General features: G+C 39.7%; 1 protein-coding gene across 4 annotated transcripts in view; it reads right to left on the reverse strand.

The window, feature by feature from the left end:
• Nucleotides 1–20,444, reverse strand: part of usp9x.S (ubiquitin specific peptidase 9 X-linked S homeolog) — a 132,180-nt gene extending 111,736 nt beyond the window's left edge. For 2 of the 4 annotated variants that reach the window (XM_018249221.2, XM_018249219.2), the window contains exon 1: nt 19,892–20,443. The gene's annotated coding sequence lies outside the window, so the exon portion shown is untranslated. The other 2 variants (XM_041583748.1, XM_018249220.2) reach the window with 2 other exon arrangements.
• Between the last annotated feature and the right edge of the window lie 932 nt (nt 20,445–21,376).

Raw genomic sequence — 21,376 nt, forward strand, 5'->3', positions numbered from 1 at the left:
ATATTGGATTCGTCAGAATGTGTACTTTCTGAAAATATATGGTTTTCTGGGGTCTCTGTACTGTTAGGGGGGTCTAATGTCGCATATTACACACACCAGGTGCTCATATTGCAGCAGCCAGCGCGCGTCAGCCGTGAAAATGTATATACACTATTGTCATTTGGTGGTCTCTGTGCGCCACATAGTTTGGTATATCTATGCATATTGGGCATCAAAGTGTTTAGTAGACCCCTGGCGTTCATATTTAGGATGTTTTATGCTGATAAGTTACGAAATGTGGGGCATATAATGGGGTAAAATTCAAGCTTTGTGACGATTTTCAGAAATTTGATAAAAACCGTTATGTTCAGCATTGCTTTTCAGTTTGGCAGTTTGCAGTAGAAACACTTATTTACCCATATTGGATTCGTCAGAATCTGTACTTTCTGAAAATATATGGTTTTCTGGGGTCTCTGTACTGTTAGGTGGTCTAATGTCGCATAATACACACACCGAGTGGTTATATTGCAGCAGCCAGCGCGTCAGCCGTGAAAATGTCTATACATATTGTCATTTGGGGGTCTCTGTGCGCCACATAGTTTGGTATATCTATGCATATTGGGCATCAAACTGTTTAGTAGACCCCTATGTTTATATTTAGGATGCTTTATGCTGGTAATGATACATGGACAATACGATGCTGGAAAGTTGAAGCTTTGAGGCAATTTCCAGATATTTCACCAAAACCGCCAAATTTGGCAAAGCCTTGCGACTCAGTAGTTTGGAGCAAAAAGGCATGGGTACCCATTTTAGATTCCGTAGAATGTGTACTTTCCAAAAATATATGGGTTTGGGGGGTAAACATATATTTCTGTGTTTTTACCCCGCAAAAATGCAGTCAATGTGTTGATTTTTCATTAGCTGAAGTTACCCACGGGACTGTTTGTATGCGCTAACTTCATTTTGGGGCCTCTAAATGCCAGATACTTTGGTAAACTTATGAACAATGGCCACCAAAATGTTCAGAGGAACCCTGGCAATCATATTTAGGGTGCTTTTTCTTAGTACGTAATGACACATGGGTGATATGGTGCTGGGAAGTTGAAGCTTTGAGGCAATTTTCAGATATTTCACCAAAACCGACAACTTTGGGAAAGCCTTGCGACTCAGTAGTTTGGAGCAGAAAGGCATGGGTACCCATTTTAGATTCAGTAGAATGTGTACTTTCCAAAAATATATGGGTTTGGGGGGTAAACATATATTTCTGTGTTTTTACCCCACAAAAATGCAGTCAATGTGTTGATTTTTCATTAGATGAAGTTACCCACAGGACTATTTGTATGCGCTAACTTCATTTTGAGGCCTCTAAATGCCAGATACTTTGGTAAACCTATGAACAATGGCCACCAAATTGTTTGGAGGAACCCTGGCAATCATATTTAGGGTGCTTTTTCTTGGTGCGTAATGATACATGGGCGATATGGTGCTGGGAAGTTGAAGGTTTGAGGCAATTTTCAGATATTTCACCAAAACCGACAATTTTGGGAAAGCCTTGCGACTCAGTAGTTTGGAGCAGAAAGGCATGGGTACCCATTTTAGATTCAGTAGAATGTGTACTTTCCAAAAATATATGGGTTTGGGGGGTAAACATATATTTCTGTGTTTTTACCCCACAAAAAATGCAGTCAATGTGTTGATTTCTCAGTAGCTGAAGTAAAGTCCTGATCAATTTGGATGTGCTAACTTCATATTGGTGTCTCTAAATGCCAGATACTTTGGTAAACCTATGCATAATGGGTATCAAACTGTTCAGTGGACCCTGGCAATCATATTTCAGGTGCTTTTTCTGGTACCTAATATAGTTTGGGATATGCGGAGCAGCAAAATAAAACCTTTGAAATGATTTTTCAGAATTTTGAATTTTTTTTTGAAAAACCGCTATTTTCAGACAAGCTTTTATGTTTGGTAGTTGGGAGTAGAGAGACATAGTTACCCATTTTGTAATCGGCAGAATGTGTACTTTTCAAAAATGTATGGTTTTCTGGGGTAAACCTACGGTTTCAGGATTTTTTGCCTTGGAATCTAAAGCATGCCGTTTTCTGCCTTAGTGCTTTCAAAATTCGGTAATATACTGCCGGGAGTTTTTGCTGTACAGAAATCCTAAATCTCCCTAAAACTATACATATCTGGTATTGGCACGTTCGAGAGACATAAGGCTTTCCAAATCAGTTGGATTTTCATCCCTAAAATGAAATATTTTTCTGGTATAAATTGATATACAATGAAAAATGGTAATTTTTCATTTTTTTTTGGTATTTAGCACTATAAATTTTTTTGCACAGGTGGAAATACATGAAAACTCCGGCAGATTTAGAAAGCTCAGTTTCTACCGAAAAAAACAATGTATAGTTTTCCTAGGTAAACTATAGGTTTCCCCTCAGAAAATGCCCCTAAAGTGAGAGAGCACAAAATGTTTCAAAAACGGCTGGCATTTCGCGTAACCAAAATGTGAAATTCTGCTGGCACTTAAAGGGTTAATAGCCAAAGAGAAACGCATAAATCAACTTCAAGTTTAAAGGACAGCACAAAAGCACTCAACTCCGTAAACTACATGATTTTCAACTGTGTATGTTTGATTTATCCATGAACTTCTCTCATTCCTTTTTAATAGCCAAAGAGAAACGCATAAATCAACTTCAAGTTTAAAGGACAGCACAAAAGCACTCAACTCCGTAAACTACATGATTTTCAACTGTACTATAATAAGACCTATCTAGCAATGGTATTTATTCATAAAATCTTTAAAAACATGTTTCTTTATGATAGAGGTTTTAGAATGGATACTTTAAAAATACAAGCATTGGGTTACCATTGCTCTTAATGATTAAAGAAAGCAGGAGTCATGAAAACCCTTTATTGTTCCATTAAGTAAAGTGTTTTAATGTTTTTCTAAACTTATATTATACGGCACCGTGTCTCTCATATGCATTTGCATACAAAGAACTTAAAAAATCAGATAATACCCACTATGCATAGGATTACCTAATTACAAGTTCCATAGAACTCCACATATTGCACGCCAATCTAATATGGTGCAGATCAGTGGCTATGTTTAAGAGCTCGATGCATGAGTAAACATAACTGTTATATACAGCAGGAGAAAGAAAGCAAACGATTATTATGAACTTCACATGCGCCTCTTTGGTAGACTACCAACTGCGCATGCATTAGGTCTTTGTAAAACAGAGGTGCATTGCAGGATTTTATTTTTATCTATAATAATGCAAAATTACACTTCAACTCACTATAATTCTAATTATTATTATTAGATATTATTGCTCGTGCCCTGAGAAACACTTGCTTCTAAGGCTGTCACAGGGCATATTCTCTGCTAAACAGAAAAATGCCAATACATTTGTGTAGGCACTTGCAGGAGGGGCAAATGCCTCTGGAAGGATTTAATGCAGTAAGGCAACATTTAAAAAGGGGGTCTGGGCAAAATCTGCCACTTGTGTACAGTAACAAAGGAGTTACTGTTCCTGTCATTACCTATCTTTTTTAACCATCAAAAAATGCTGTGAAAAAAATGGTTCCGCATTTCTTCAGAAAGTGCCTCAAATTGTACAACCTACGATCTGTGCTAGACAAAGTTTGTTTTTTTTTTATACAGATTTTAAAATCTGGTGCAGACAAGTGCTTAAATGTGCAAAGCTTCAGGCTGCCAGCTGGTTAGTTAAAAAAACCTGCCCAGTATTTGATAATTTGTTAGCAGTACTTCTATTCTACTTCTACCTTCTACTTTAAAATGTAACCTCAAAATTCTTTCGGAATGCCAGATTGGTCATAAGTTGAAAAGAGGACGTATATGTCAGGAAACTCCAGACCTACACATCACCAATACATACACATTAGTGATTCACTGGCCAGCCTAAAAAACACAGGTGGGTTCTACCCACAAATTACCTTAATTGCCATTTTTTAAGGCAATGCCGCTATTCACAAGAGGACAAACCAAGCAGAAACAAACAAGGATTTCTACAGAGCACTCTTATCAGCCCATCGAAGTAACAAGATTGGAACATCAACACAAGGTAATCTAAATGAGTTGCAGAGTTCAAATGGATCTTGAATACAGGTGCCTTGTCAATATAGGGCATAGCAAAGCATAGCACAACTGAACAAATGCATAGGCCATCATAGACATAACCACATATCAATAAGGCACTCTCTTTAACACTAGCTAATAATGACAGGTATGTGATCAATTATCCAGAAACCTGCTATCGTTTGTCTCCCATAGACTCAATTTTATCTAAAAAAATCTAAATTTTTAAATATAAATTTCCTTTTTCTCTGTAATAATCAACAGTACTTTGTACTTGATCCAAATTAAGAGATCATTAATAATGGAGGCAAAACAAGCCTATTGGGTTTATTTAATGTTTACATAATTTTGGAAGACCCAAATTATGCAAAAATCCATTATCCGGAAAACCCCAGATCCCGAGCATTCTGGGTAACAGGTCCCATTGCTGTACACTCAAAGCAGAATCCATTCAGAATTTTTGCCATGGTTATTATATTTAATCTTCCTCAATTAATGATGCCTTCAACACAATTCCATTTAGTGTATAACTAGAAAGTATGTTGTTTTTCCCTTCCCTTGTATTTATAACGGTAAAAATCATTTGCCAATTGCTTCCCTGTTCTTCAGTTTAGCGACATCTCTGCAATAAGGCAACATCCTGCATATAACTAAAGCTGGCCATAGACGTACAGATTTCACCCTTGTATCGGACAAACGATCGGATGTCCCAATCTTCCGACCTGTCACTAACCATTCAGATTAAATAAAGCAGTAAAAGAACAAATCAGACTATGTTCTGGTCATGACAACAATCTTAGGAAAGTTATGCTCCACAAATAGCAGAAACAGTCTTCCACTGCTTTTGTCAGATACTGGCAATTCAGGCAGAGATATTACTGTTACCAGACAGAAATCTTTTAACCAGTCGGGACTATCCACATACGGTCCAAATCATTACAAACTTCTATTTGTACGAATATATCTTTGCATCTATGGCCAGCTTTACAGTTCTACTCAATTTATCATCATCCACAAAAACACAGACAGTATATATAATTCCAATTGAAAAGTCAAAACAAAAAATGTCCGGACAAACTTGCGGCCACCGGCTATAACTCACCAGAATGTAGCAACTGAATGTGGGGTAAAGAGGGTGTATTTGAGGCAAAACAATGACAAGTGATCTTTCGTTTACAACTAAAAATGTTGTAAACGAAAGATCACCCTTCCCAGCTATAGTCAGGTGATCCCACTGGTGTCTAATAAAAGGGCAGCCAAGTTTGGGAGTTTTACTTTGAAAGCAGCTAGTAAGTTGCAGGTAAAACTTAGTCCCTTTGTAAAATGTATAATTAAGCAATTGAATTCTTAATGAATCAGATGAAAATTAAGCGCAGGACTGGCCAGATATGGGATGACTTTGACGTAGTTGGCCAGCTTAAATATATTGCAATATATGGACAAACAATCCCTGTGTTGTTTAAAGGGTAAGGCATTTTTTTAGTAGCAGTATGCACAAAATGTCTCTGTCTTAACTATATTGATAATGGGTTGAGTGCAGAGGACCTCTTGTAGTTGACTATATATATAAAAAAAAAAAAATATATATATATATATATATATATATATATATATATATATATATATATATATATATATCTATATCTATATCCAAAAGTCCAGGGGCTAGTGTGGGAACTAAACAGAGACCTTTACCAAGAAGCAGTTTTCTGATTGTTTGAGACTATGTGTAGTTAAATTAAAAGACTGTCATCCTCTGAAGTGTTCTAGGCAGTTTATCTTGTGTGATTTACACCAAACCTCCATGGACCCTGGCTCCTTGTCTCATTCTGGTGTGTTTTGGGAAAAGGTCACCACTTCTAAAAAAGGTGTACTGTCTGAAGCTGAAGAACCTAGCTCGACAATGGTATTTGTAGCGTGTAACAATACCTGTGTCGGTGCCCATTAACATGAGAATCAGTGGATGTCTCATACAGTCAATTGTGTTTTTATAGTTTTAATCTTTCGTAATCATAACCATTTTTCTCTCCTTGAAAGCAATTTTTTTCTTATACTTAGCTAGATTGCCATTTAGTTTATTATAGACACTTGTCTTGAGCCAGATTGGATAGGGAGTTCCTGTGATGAATAGTATCTTGCCAATGTAACTGCACTTTTGCTTTTAAAGGGCACCTGTTGGGCTTAAATGTTATCTCCAACAACGGGTGCGGGCTGATAGAACGGTTACCGGAGTGCAGGCTTTATTAGCCCACACCTTTGGTTGGGGGATTACATTTTTGCCCAACAGGGGCCCTTTAAGCAATGCAAATCAGTTTAATTTATTCATTTTGTCATGAGATGTCAACTCATGTTAAAGTTCATTCTTTTTCTGTGCCTTTTGTTTTGTAGTTTATCATGCAGGTATGGGAACGGTTATCCAAAATTCTCAGGACCTGGGGTTTTCCGCATAATTTGGATCACTACATCTTAAGTCTGCTAAATGATCTAAACATTAAACATAATAGGATTGTTTTGGTTCCAATAACATAGTAACATTGGGGCAGATTAACTAAAGCGCTGAATTTGCGCTAGTGTCCGCTTCGCTCACAACACTTCAGCAGGCGTAAATTCGCCAGGACAACGTTAATTCTCTAAAATCCGAGGTTGCGTCCAAGGCGCGTAACGCTGGCATAGTAGCGAAGCGAAATTGCACTAGCGTTGCCTAATTTGCATACGGCAGGAAGTTAAAGTTCAATGGACGTATATTGTGCAGGCAATACATTACACAAGCCCAAGAAACCTCAATAAAATAAAGTTGTTATATTGCCCTACACATGAGCCCAGTGTATAGTTTATGTGCCCTATGTTAGGAAATGTAGGGGGGAAGCTGGGTACCCCTAATAAAAATTCCGATCTTTTGCAGCCTATCACCCTGAAAAATCGCTAGTGTTTTTTGGGATTTTTTCAACTATTTTTTGAGTAACTCCGATGTACTTTATTGCACTTCGCCTGTTCTGGTGCAAGAGGTAACGTAACGTTCAGTAAAATCTGCATCTTAGTGAATTTGCATAGTTACCTCCATTCGCCAGAGCGCAACTTCGCCAGGCGTAAGAAAGCGAATTACCGCTAGGGTCTATCTCCTTCACTAGTGAAGTTACAACTGCGCCCTTTAGTAAATCGGCAAAGTAACGAAATTACGTCACGCTGGCGAATTTTTGCTAACATTCACTTCACCCTTTAGTAAATCTGCCCCATAGTATGTTAGGTTGAAGTTAGGTAATTTATCCCAGCTAACATATAATTAATCCATATATGAGGTAATACAGGGTTATGAAAGATAGCACAAGTTGATCCACAAAGGAATTTTTTTCCCCCTCTGAGGCAAATTGGAGAGGCTTCAAATGGGTTTTTGGACTTCTGCTGGATCAGCTAGCGGTTAGGCAGGTTATTTATAGACTTATAAGGTTGAACTTGATGGATGTTTGTCTTTTTTTTTCCAACCGAATTTACTATATTGTATACATTACTACAGAATATATTGCCAAATAAATACATGTTAACAATCAATAATATTCAACACAGATTGTAAAAGGTATTTGGAAACGTATCCACACTCCCACTGTATTTAATAGAGTTAAGGAACACTTTACTTAATACTAGCTGCAGCTGATCTGCACAGTACAGAGGTAACCTTAAAGTTTAAATGGCTTGGTAAGTCTGTGTTACAGAGTAGCAAAGCTACTATGCTTGATTCTGTCTGAAAGCAAACTGTTCGGTCTATTTCAACTTGAACTACATTCGGAATAAGAAATACATAAATTAGCCGCTATACAAAGTACAGATTTGTGTCCTTATGTATTTGTCCAATACAGGTGCTGGTAATTCAATATTACATATGACTAAAGGTCCCCATAGACGCAAAGATTTTTCTTTGTTGAACGACCGATTTTAGGGAAATCCAACCAATCGTGAAGTTACTGGGAATCGAACGATCGTGCATCTTACGATTTTTCATCCGACATCGGTCTGAAAATTTATCGGCCAGGTTAAAAAATTTTCATCAGTCACGGTGAAATCTATCCACGTTTGCAGAGCCAAGCAGGCAGCCACCGTCGGTTTTCCTGGCTTCAACTAGACAATATGGCTTGAAAGTTGAAATGGTATTTTTAGTTGTTCGTACATTTAAACCATCGTTTCAAGATAATCTTGGTCTCACGATAATGAAAAGATCTTTTAAAAAACTTTACATCTATGGCCAGCTTTATCGAGGAAAAAAGATGAACAAAAAAACTTTGTGATAAAGAGTGGGACATTTTTGCCAAGAGGGACATAAAGAAAGAACAAGAAAGTCAAACTGTTAAGACCTAAAAATATACTAAATTGCACAAGGCTAATGGCACACAGATCACCAGAAATATCCTGGAGATCCAGCATTACATTTTTCACTTAGCCTTTACAAAAATGTTCTAGCTCAGCTTCCAGAATCTGCCTTGTCTATAAAAGCCATTGTTCAGTTACTTTTTCTAAAAACCTTTTCTATGGTATGACACCTCAGAGTTTTTGTTTTCCACCAATACATAGTAGTGTTTCACATGCTGACGATCAACACAGGTCACCTAACACTTTAAGCAATGGAAAACACCAATAATAGCCTCTGATCTGGGACTGTGAACCAAAAGCATGCTACATTATGCATCTGTGTGATTCAATTTCTTCTGTCATGTGAGGCTTACTATGCATATCAAATGAATGGCAAATATAAAGCCTTTTAAGATCAAGAAAAGAGTAAGATCCCCAAGCAAGCTGAGAGAAGCAGATCTGCTCAGTGTCCCTGCTCCATAGATTAGAATTCAAGCTTTGTTTTACAAGGAAACGTCAGGAAATTTTGGAAAACAGAAACTACATGTATGCCATCCCAACATTGAGTCACATTCTTGCCAGTGGGAAGGCATTTCAGGGATATGAGTTGCCCACAGAAATGAAGATTTATCTCTTGGCGACAAATTTCTTTGGAAGACTGAAGCAACATGCATTAGAGTAAGGACACACGGCCAGATTCGGGGAGATTAGTCGCCCCCCACGACAAATCGCCTCTTCTTCGGGGTAACAATCTCCCCACCGACTATAATGAAAAATCGCCAGCGGGATGGCACTCGCGGCGCTTCGTTTTCCAAAGTCACCTGAAGTTGCTTTATGAGTGCCATCCCACTGGCGATTTTTTATGATAGCCGGCGGGAAGGTAAGGGAAGACCGGGGCGACTAATCACCTCGAATCTGACCGTGTGTCAGTGAAAGCCCCTTCAACATAATTGTGATTTCACCTAATAAGTGCCACCACCTGATGCTTAAAGGGAATCTGTCGTCATTTTAAACTTTTTTTTTTTGCATTTTTATAAAAAACACATCCATAAACACTGTCTGGCAAATAAAATGTTAATCCACAAATCCATGCATAAGTTATTTTAGTTTGTATTTTGTCATGGGGGCTTCCATTTCTACTCATTACACATTCATCCTGTGCTGCTCTAACAGCAGGCACAGCATTACCTGTGTGCTTGGAGGCAGCCACTCTGTAATGAAAAGCCAGGTCGCACTACGACATGAGAATCTAGCTGTACACTCCCCCTCCCCTCTCTGCCCATGCATGTGATGTTTGGAGGAGAGAGGTCATATGGTTGCAGGGAACCAATTACTTTCACTTTCCTACGTCCTGCTCTACAGCTGCACTAGCAGCCCCTCCTCCCACAGACACTATCAAAGCTCCTGCCGTTCTGTAAGTTTGTTCTCTGCTTTCCTTTGGGGGGGGGGGGGACTTTCTCTCCTTGCTGCCTTCCTAGTTAGTTTTACTGGTTACTAGATGAGGTAAAGGAGCTGTGAGTTCCCTCTGCTATCCACCTCACACACACCTTGCTCCTTTCCTGCCTGCAATACTTCTTTTTACATTAACTACTTACTGCCTCCTTTTCATGAGCTATTTTAACCCTTCCTAGACTTCCTCCTATGTTTCCCTGGTTTTCAAGTATGTCCTTATTTTATCCTTTTTTTCTATTCCCTGTCATCAGTCCTGGGAGTGTACTCCTGTGTTTCATTTTTGTGTAAACAAATATAATAAACTATCTATATAAAATATTTTTTGCTTGTAGGAGGGAGGGGTAATGACATCACTCCAACTTGCAGTGCAGCAGTAAAGTGTGACTGAAGTTTATCAGAGCACAAGTCACATGACCTGAGGGCAGCTGGGAAATGTCAAAATGTCTAGCCCCATAGCAAATTTTAAAATTAGATATAAAAAAATCAATTTCTTGTTTTGAAAAACGGATTTCAATGCAGGATTCTGCTGTAGTAGCACTATTAACTGATACATTTTGAAAAAAAAAAAAATTTCCACGACAGTATCCCTTTAAATCCAAAAATCTGAACTTCATATACAGATTAAAGAATACCTGTTACATGACATTAAAAGGGTTGTTCACCTTCCAAACACTTTTTTCAATTCAGGTGTTTTTAGATTGTTCCCCAGAAATATAGGCTTTTTTCAATTACTTTCCAATTTTTACTGTTTTTCCAAAAGTTTAAGTTTAAAGTTGAATGTTCTTGTCTCTGGCGTTTGGACAGCTCAGTAATTCGATGCAGACTCTAAACCAGGTCCCCAACCTTTTTCACCCATGAGCCACATTCAAATGTAAAGAGAGTTTGGGAGCAACACAAGCATAAAAAAGTTCCTTGGGGTGCCAAATAAGTGCTGCAATTGGTTATTTGGTAGCCCCTATGTGGACTAGCAGCCTATAGTAATCTTTACTTGGCACTATACAGTACTTAATAAATAAAACTTGCTTCCAAGCCTAGAATTCAAAAATAAGCTTGAGGACACTGAGAGCAACATCCAAGGGGTTGGAGAGCAACATGTTGCTCGCGAGCTACTAGTTGGGGATCACTGCTCTAAACTGTTACAATTTTGCAACATTTAATTGATACATTCCTCAGCAGCATCTCTGGAGTATTAGCAACTATTGTATCAATTCTAACTGCTGCCTGTAATGAAACCCAGAGCTTCTGGTCAGCAGGGACAAAGATAAGAAATGTATCAACTAAATGTTTCCTTTTAGAACAGAACAGTTTACAGAGTCAGCGACCCCCCCCCCCCTCCCAGGGCTGCTTCAGAAGTTGAAAAAAAAAAAAAAAGACACTTGACACTTCAATATTAGAAAAACGGTCACACCTAGAAAGTAATTGGAGAAAGTCATTATTTCTGGTGATCTGTGAAAACAACTAGTTGTTTGAAGGTGAACCACCCCTTTAAATGCTAGTTTTTCATATCATTGTTGTGCACCATCAACTTAAATACGTGCAATAGCAAACAAATTGATAGATCCTCCACTGAAACTGTGAATATAAACATAAGAAAATATAAGCTTAAGAAAAAACAAGCATATGTATATCCCCCTGGAGTAAATTATAGGTCACAACAAAAAAAAAAAGTTACATAAGAAGAGGTATCACCTTATTAGAAAAAGAAGGAGTAATTAAGTTGTTCATTTAATCCCACTGGAGCCATAGTGTTAAGTTTAGCTATCCACATGGTTTCTTTGTAACAAAATTCGATCAAAGTCACCCCCCCTAGGGGGCCTACTCACAACCTGTAGAACCAACCACCTCAAATGCTTGCTATTATGGCCTTGTAGTTTGAAATGTCTACTCACTCGTGTAACAGCCGGTGACTGACATTCTTGCCGGCGGGAAGGCATTTGGGGTAGGGACACACTGGGCGATTTGGGGAGATTTAGTCGCCTGGCGACTAATCGCAGCGACTTTTCTCCCCGAATGCTTCCCCTCTCTCTGCGCCTGGCTAAAATGAAAAATCGCCTGCGCTAATCACACGCAGCGATTCGTTTTCCGAAGTCGCCCGAAGTTGCCTCACGAGGAAACTACGGGCGACTTCGGAAAACGAATCGCCGCGTGTGATTAGCGCAGGCGATTTTTCATTTTAGCCAGGTGCAGAGAGAGGGGAAGCATTCGGGGAAGATTGGTCGTGGAAAGTCGTGGCGATTAGTCACCAGGCGACTAAATCTCCCCAAATCGCCCAGTGTGTCCCAGCCCTTGGGGAGAGGAAAAGAGGAAATTTGCTGCTGGGCGACTCATCTCCCCTAAATCTTACCTTGTGCCACCAGCCTAAGACCTTGTGTATGCTACAAGAACTTTAGGCATTATTTATACATGTAATTGCAGTCAGGACCAAAGCTTCAGTATTACACATCTATCCATACATTTGGATTTTCCCAAATCCATAATTGTTGGTTCTGCTGAACACAAATACCTCCACAAAAGGTTGGGTGGAATATCAAATATGAATCCCAGATCAGGTGTGTGAACAAAAAAGATTAGGGCATCCAAATGTTCAGTGCTTGAAAGTCAAATGCCTTAGGTCAAGTCAAGTTGTATTGTCATCTCAAGTGTATACAAGTACACAGGGAATAATACAATTTTAGAACCTACTTAAAATAATATACATCATGCATTTCTACATAACTACAGTGGTGTGAAAAACTATTTGCCCCCTTCCTGATTTCTTATTCTTTTGCATGTTTGTCACACAAAATGTTTCTGATCATCAAACACATTTAACTATTAGTCAAAGATAACACAAATAAACACAGAATGCAGTTTTTAAATGAGGGTTTTTATTATTTAGGGAGAAAAGAAATCCAAACCTGTGTGAAAAAGTAGTTGCCCCCTGAACCTAATAACTGGTTGGGCCACCCTTAGCAGCAATAACTGCAATCAAGTGTTTGCGATAACTTGCAACAAGTCTTTTACAGCGCTCTGGAGGAATTTTGGCCCACTCATCTTTGCAGAATTGTTGTAATTCAGCTTTATTTGAGGGTTTTCTAGCATGAACCGCCTTTTTAAGGTCATGCCACAACATCTCAATAGGATTCAGGTCAGGACTTTGACTAGGCCACTCCAAAGTCTTCATTTTGTTTTTCTTCAGCCATTCAGAGGTGGATTTGCTTGTGTATTTTGGGTCATTGTCCTGCTGCAGCACCCAAGATCGCTTCAGCTTGAGTTGACTAACAGATGGCCGGACATTCTCCTTCAGGATTTTTTGGTAGACAGTAGAATTCATGGTTCCATCTATCACAGCAAGTCTTCCAGGTCCTGAAGCAGCAAAACAACCCCAGACCATCACACTACCACCACCATATTTTACTGTTGGTATGATGTTCTTTTTCTGAAATGCTGTGTTACTTTTACGCCAGATGTAACGGGACGCGCACCTTCCAAAAAGTTCAACTTTTGTCTCGTCGGTCCACAAGGTATTTTCCCAAAAGTCTTGGCAATCATTGAGATGTTTTTTAGCAAAATTGAGACGAGCCTTAATGTTCTTTTTGCTTAAAAGTGGTTTGCGCCTTGGAAATCTGCCATGCAGGCCGTTTTTGTCCAGTCTCTTTCTTATGGTGGAGTCGTGAACACTGACCTTAATTGAGGCAAGTGAGGCCTGCAGTTCTTTAGATGTTGTCCTGGGGTCTTTTGTGGCCTCTCGGATGAGTTGTCTCTGCGCTCTTGGGGTAATTTTGGTCGGCCGGCCACTCCTGGGAAGGTTCACCACTGTTCTGTTTTTGCCATTTGTGGATAATGGCTCTCACTGTGGTTCGCTGGAGTCCCAAAGCTTTAGAAATGGCTTTAATAACCTTTACCAGACTGATAGATCTCAATTACTTTTGTTCTCATTTGTTCCAGAATTTCTTTGGATCTTGGCATGATGTCTAGCTTTTGAGGTGCTTTTGGTCTACTTCTCTGTGTCAGGTAGCTCCTATTTAAGTGATTTCTTGATTGAAACAGGTGTGGCAGTAATCAGGCCTGGGGGTGAGTACAGAAATTGAACTCAGGTGTGATAAACCACAGTTAAGTTATTTTTTAACAAGGGGGGCAATCACTTTTTCACACAGGCCCATGTAGATTTGGAGTTTTTTTTCTCCCTTAAGAACGTAAACCTTCATTTAAAAACTGCATTTTGTGTTCAATTATGTTATCTTTGACTAATAGTTAACGGCTTTTGATGAGCAGAAACATTTAAGTGTGACAAACATGCAAAAAGAATAAGAAATCAGGAATGGGGCAAATAGTTTTTCACACCACTGTATATGCAAAAAAAAAAAAAAAATAATTGAGGTTTTGTATTTGGTCTGGCTGAACACTTAGGATTTGTCCAAAATGCGCAATGATTCAGCCTACTCAAAAGCCTAATCCTAGAGTCATTGTAACGCTACAACAAAAAAACGCATACTCAACTACTACTCACAAATCGGGTAATGATCATGTACTGTTTCATAAAGTATAATCCTCCAACGTGATCTACTGCCCTTACTGTTAAAGGAGAACTAATGTAGCCTAGAAACTGTACATTATGTTTTGGGCCTCTGTACCAGACAAATGCAACCACAGCCCTTCAGCAGTAAAGGTCTGTGTCTCCAAAGATGCCCCAGTAGCTCCCAGTCTTCTTTTCTGTTGATTCACTGCACACGCTCTGTGCTGCTGTCAATTACTAAGCTTAGGGACCCACTCACAATATACAGTACACATAGAATATATAATGTCACAATTTAAGGCTGAAAAGTAATACAGGTAATACAGATAATTGCTACATACCAGCACAGAAACCAGCGCAATTAGCATCAGAATGTAATAATCAGCCTTTTCTCATTATCTTATATTACAGGCCAACCTCATTTTCTGCTTGATAATTTGCGATGACCCCTAAGCTTAGCTTCTCAACAGCTGCTCAGAGCCAACTGAGCATGTGCGTGTCCCAGACACTTTCCAAGATGGTGACCCTCTTGTGACAGGTTTGAAATACTGGATCATTGCTGGCTATGGAGAAGCTGAAACTTTAGACTGGTTCAACTATATAAAATATGGCATTTTTAGGGTTTAGTTCTCCTTTAAGCCCCAGTCATGTGCCATTATCACTACTATTGCAATTATTAAAGTGGGCTTAATCTAATGCGCATAAATCTTATACCTGTACCTACACATCATGGGGTATAATTTTTCAGAAAGACAGCAAGCAATCAATAACTGGCTCCCACTGATCAACTATACGTTGGCCGAAGGCAAACTTTAAGTTATATGACTAGTTAGCCTAGGTGCCAAATGGGCCCTTACAGTGTTATTTGGTTGACCACCCAAATGGCCAAACAGCATAAATCCTTTCAAACTAATAACCATAATAAAAGCACATAAGCAGAAGTAAGGAAATGCTTAATTTTCAACCATGGGTCCCCAATTCATCTGCCAAAAACCCACATAGGCATATTACATTTTTCTTCTAGATAAGAGTTACTGTGAACCAAAAGGATTGCAAAATGGTCTGTTGAAGAGGCATCCCTGGGATTCCATACATACTGAAAAGTCATGTGTGGAAAAATGCCACATTGTTTAAGTAAAGGTCCCCATAGATGCAAAGATTTCTCTTGCCGAACAACCGATTTTAGCGAAGTCCGACCAATCCTTCTAAATTATCGCGCGGTTAGTGGGATTCAAACGATCGAACATCTTGCGATTTTTCGGCCGACATCGTTCAGGAAATTGATCGGCCAGGTTAAAAATCTTTGTCGGTCCCAGTGCAATCTATCTATGTTTGCAGGGCCAAGCAGGCAGCTACCCTTTGTTTTCCTGGCAAATTGGTCTTTTTAGTTGATAGACAATTCGTATGATCGTTCCGAGATAATCGTGGTCTCACGATGACGATCGGATCTTTTAAAAATCTCAACATCTATGGACAGCTTTACCAAGTCTGGGAACACATCAACATAACATCAATATTTACAGTTAAATTGTTACCGCCCCTTTGTATTCGCACTTGTAATTGATGTAGCATAAATTATCATTTCTGCATAGCTTTATGTTTTGGTTATATTTGATTTCATATACACTAAAATCAAAAGTTTAAAATAGCTAGAAACGTGAACCTTTTTGCCATCTCTGTAAATGTTGGTGCTTGACTGCTAAAAATTACATAATAATGTCTCGCTTCCCATTTCATGTATGCCTAGAAGTTACATTAGGACCCAGAACTTGCCATATTATTAATACAACAACAAAACCTGCAAACAGCAGAACAGGCAAAAATTAGAGTGAGTTTACCACTAAACCTCCAATATTTTTTTCTCTTAAAAACAATGCTAACATATAAAAGCCCAATATCCACATGACCAGTGCATTCTTGCAGCCAAACTCAACAAGTGTAAATGGTCTTGAGCACAAGTCATCAACAAGGAGTACAGGTATGGGATCTGTTATCCAGAAACTCATTATCCAAAAAGCTCAGAATTACGGAAAGGCCGTCTCCCATAGGCTCCATTTTATGCAAATAATCCAAATTTTTAAAAATGATTTAGTTTTTCTCTGTAGTAATAAAAACAGTACCTTGTACTTAATCCTAACTAAAATAGAATGAATCCTTATTGAATGCAAAACCAGCCTATTGCGATTATTTCCTGTTTACATGGATTCCTAGTAGATTTAAGGTATGAAGATCCAAAACACCGAAAGATCCATTATCCAGAAAGCCCCAGGTCCCAAGTATTATGGATAACAGGTCCCATACATGTACTACACATGTGCCACACCAAAGATCAGGAGGCCTGGAGACAGAAGGCATATTGCCATTTTAAAATTACATGAAGCAATATAAAAGGTTATAAGAGATGTGAAATGCCACGATAAAAAAAGTGATTTCAAATTAATTTGGTGGTTTGTGATTTTGTTACTCATAAATACAGCTTCAGATATTTGAAGTTCAAGTTAGTTTGAGCAAACATACATTTATAGGATTCACACAAGAAAACATCAGAGGTTCACAATATAGTAGTGCTCCACTACACAGTGGGGACTAAATGACTGGAAAGTGAAGCATGAAGGTAAGTTAGGACGACAGGAAGACTAATTCAACTGCATTTTTTTAATGCAGGTATAAGAAACCAATTGTGGAAACCCACTATCCAGAAAGCTCCAAATAATGGGAATGCCATCTCCCATAAAACCCATTTTAAGCAAATAATGCTATTTTGTTTTCTCTGTACAAGTATAGGGTCCATTATCCAGAAAGCTCTGAACTATGGAAAGGCAGTCTCCCTTAGCCTCCATTTTATCCAAATAATCCCAATCTTTTTTTAAAATGATTTCCCTTTTCTATGTAATAATAAAATAGTAACTTGTAATTAAACTAAACTAAGATATTGGTAATCATTAATGGAGACAGGCCAAGCCTTTTTGGGTTTATTTAATGTTAAAATGATTTTTTAATAGAATATAAATATCCAAATTACAGAAAGGTGTTATCTGGAAAGCCCCAGGTCCTGGGCCTTCTAGATAACAGTTCCCATATCTGTATCTGTAATAATAAAACCGTATGATCCTAACTAAATTAGAATGATCCATATTGGGGGCAAAACTATCCTACTAGATTTATTAAATGCAGTTATTTTTTTGGAGACTTAAATGGTGTACAAATAAATTATAATATGATCCAAATCAGGGCCGCAATCGCAGGGCCCCATACGACAAAATTTCCTGGGCCCCCTGGGCTGCACCCACCGCAAGCCCCACCTACAGGTCCGCCCTCCCCACCCCACAGGTTCGCCCCCCACCACACCGTAAAAAAACAAAAAGAATATTGGTGCCTAGGGTTCCCACATGTTAATAAATATAAAAAACATTTGGTGGCCAGGGCCCCCCCACATTATGAGAAAATTGGTAGCCAGGGCCCCTTAAACGTAAATGCCTTCCCAAAGTCAGCAGCTCTCAGAAAGATGGGGGGCCTGGCTAATCAAGTAAGTGTGGCATGGCCGGGCCCCCCTTACCCTCGGGCCCCCTACAACTCTCCCCCCTGTCCCCCCCTGATGGCTGCCCTGATCCAAATCATATCATCCAAATTATGAAAAGACCCTCTATATAGAACCCCAGGTATCAAATATTCTGGATAATAGAACCCATACCGTTATGTGAAACCTTATGAAATCATGGGGGCAACAAACAAATGCTGTCCTGCCAATAGAGGTTTGAACCTATGTCTAGAAAGCACTATGTATGTACCTTTGGTATCCATTAAACCTCAATCTAACTTCTTCCATTAACACTAAATGAATAGCAGATACTAGCTAACAAGCCAGAACTAGTGCCTAGCAGGACTGGGATTCTAAATAGGCCCTGGCATTCCTAGTACAATCAGCCCACTTAATAGTCACTTTCTATGGTATGTTACAGCAGCCCCTCTGGCATTTGCTAGAACCCAGATTGCCAGTCGGGGAATTAGGTAAATAAAATACACTTCATAAACATCTAGATCCAAACAAATTATTTTGAATAACCATAACACAGACACAAATTTGTTTTTCTCTCATATGCCTACATCCCAACCGGTGTGTCTTAATTAAAACTTAAAAGAATAACAATGTTCTAGAATATCAAAGCTGAGGATATTTTATTAATATAAACATAATGTCAATTTACTACAAGAGATAAGTCTGTAAGGTTTAAAACAGACATCCTCTTTCTTATTCCCAAACAGTTTTACTGCAGTGACAAACCTAACACAGATGTTTTGGATTCAGCAGCCCTTCTTACACTAGGCCCCATATGGACTTTACTTACATTTCCAGCAGCTTCCGTCTTTATTTTAGGGGCATGTTGGCTTTATTGTGGCAAGGGAAACAGGTGAGAGAGATGGGAGCGGCCGGTATTTGAAACAAGCACTGTTAGGTTGTTCGTGTAAGTTGAAGTAGCGCAGGCATTTAAATAAATTAGGCAGAGGCCTTGAACTGCAGGCAGGGCCTACATGTCTCTCGGCTTTCCCCACCCACCCCTTCCAATCACTCCACCTCAATAATGGCGCTTGGCAGAAAGCAGAAGAGAAGACAGAAATGGGGGAGGAGAAAAGAGGGCAGTGGGAGGGATAGAAATAAAAGTGGAACTGCTCGGCTAATTGTTGGCTACATAGAGTCGAATGTAAGGGTTATGGAGGCCACAGGTGTGTGGCCCCAGCCTCCTCAATACAGGAGTGGACAAGCACGGGTTAATATAGAAACAGGAAAAAAAATGGGGGCAGAACGGGCAAAAAGGAGGAAGAGTTCGGTCAGCAATGGCCTATGGAGGAGGCGGCGAGAGGAAGAGGAGGAGTGTTAGATCATTCTCAGTCAGCCCCAGACAGGATGGGGGGAGAGCAGAGACGTCAGCCATTTTCCTTTACAGTTTCATATTGTAAAAAAAAAAAAAAAAAAAGGGAGGAAAATACAAGGGTGGAGACATGTTATATACTTATCAGTTCATTCATGTTACACGACTTAACCCAGACATAAAGCCTACATAGCTCCCAGGCAGGAGCAACATGTCATGGACAGATAACAGTCCCGTTCCCAAAAAGTAAACGGACGTGCGCTGCTGGGGACAGTAATGTTACGTGGATTTGTGCTGATAATGCGTCCGGGCGCCTACAGGAGCTCTCTCCTAGAATGCAACGTTGTCATTTTAGGCTTCAGCGCTGCCGCTGAACTACAGCTCCCAGAACCCCTTCTAAAGCAGTAGGGTGCGAGAATGCCTCACTATGGGAACGTTACAGAAAATGTGCATATGTGTTGTATATCTCACATACCAACGGCCAACCCTGCGTGTTTTAAATTGGGGGACCCCCTCCCCCAGTTAATCCTCAAAAAACAAAGTTCCTTCCCGGCCAGGTAACGAACAGGTAATTCAGTATGTGCCGAATGAACTGATACCAGGTGCACTGTACAAAATGGTTTAATATGTAGCCACTGACGGCCATTTACTCACCGCAAACTAGTGAGCTATCCTCCCCTGCTGGAGATATAAATGAGCCGGCCCTTTGGTCATAACAGAAGTGCAAATAAGACGGGGCAAACCACGTACACTTAGAGGTGCACGAACCTTCCCAATAATAATCCTATAAAGTAATAGAGGGAATTTGTGGAGGAAAGCTATGCAGACCGGCGCGGTCGGGTGCTTTCCTGGTTAATTTTTTTTTGTTGTAGCGTCCTTTATGTCCTCCCCCACAACTTCATATGCATGGAAACTTCTTCACGTCGCCCCCCGCGTCTGTTTTTCTTTTCACCCTTCTTAAGAGGACTGTCCGGTCATCTTGTTCTCCGCCGCTTCAATGGCTTGTCAGTGGTTGAAGCTTTGTGCTCGCGACAGTATGACTCGATAATGAGTTCCCACACACACACACATAAATATTCCCTTCTTTCAGTCTCGTAATGTCTCTCTTTAGCCGGTGGTGCGTTTCTCCTGCGTCATGAACAGAAGCCGCAGCTACAGCTGAGCACCTCCTCCTCTTCCACCATCATCGCCGGCAACCACCTCCTCTTCCTCCTCATGGCCGGACATACAGTACATTGCGCCTACTGTCACACTCACTGTTACTGTATGTCATGAGAGCGTCTAACAGCTGTTCTTGTTTTGCCAGAGAAGCGTACGAGTTCGCAAGAGTATTTAGTCGAATTACAAATATTGCTTATGCTAAAGGTTTAGATGTTTGTATAAAGTTGTTTAACAGCGTGAACGATAGTGTTTTATTGAGTAAACGTATTACTGGGTATTAGACATTCATACCAAGTTAAGGGTCTGTTTCTCAGTAATGACTTGATAATTAACTTAAACCAGTGGTCCCCTTGGAAGAGAAGATATTGTCTAGTCCCCTACTTAGCTCACACATACCTTTGGTATTGTTTTTCCCCCCAGGGGTGGTTACCAATTTTGGAGCCCCAGACTCCTATCACTATGCCATTGCTCCTGTTTTTTTTCAATCTTCCTGTGTTAGTGGTGTGTATGTACAATGAGCATTTGGTGAAATATGAAGGGTCTTTAATTTTCCTAGGCATGCTATGTCTGTGCCTTGCTCATCCCTTCATTTCTGCTCATAAAAAAGCTACAAATACACCAACATTTCTGGGTATCGGCCATTGAGTCGTAGTTCCAAGAACATATAGGACAGCAAATAAGTGTTCACCCCTAATCTTATGTTAGTGGCACACAGAACGGTTTATCAGCTTTTCCCCACCTGTGTTCCCATCCACTCCTTAAAAGGGCAATGACAAGCATGGTCTCAGTTTGTGAGTGCAAAAATGCATACTTTGTGCACAAATCCATGCCATGTGTGGGCTTACAGGCTGAAACCATGAAGGTGCACTTGTAAGAAGGAGCAGATGGCAGTATATCAGCTTTTCTCCAACTCTGTAGAAACCCTGATCATCAATTCTGTATGCCACTAGCCTTATCCAAGGCTGGAACTATGGGTAG

This window comes from Xenopus laevis, chromosome 2S, assembly GCF_017654675.1.
Source record: "Xenopus laevis strain J_2021 chromosome 2S, Xenopus_laevis_v10.1, whole genome shotgun sequence".
NCBI lineage: Eukaryota > Metazoa > Chordata > Amphibia > Anura > Pipidae > Xenopus > Xenopus laevis.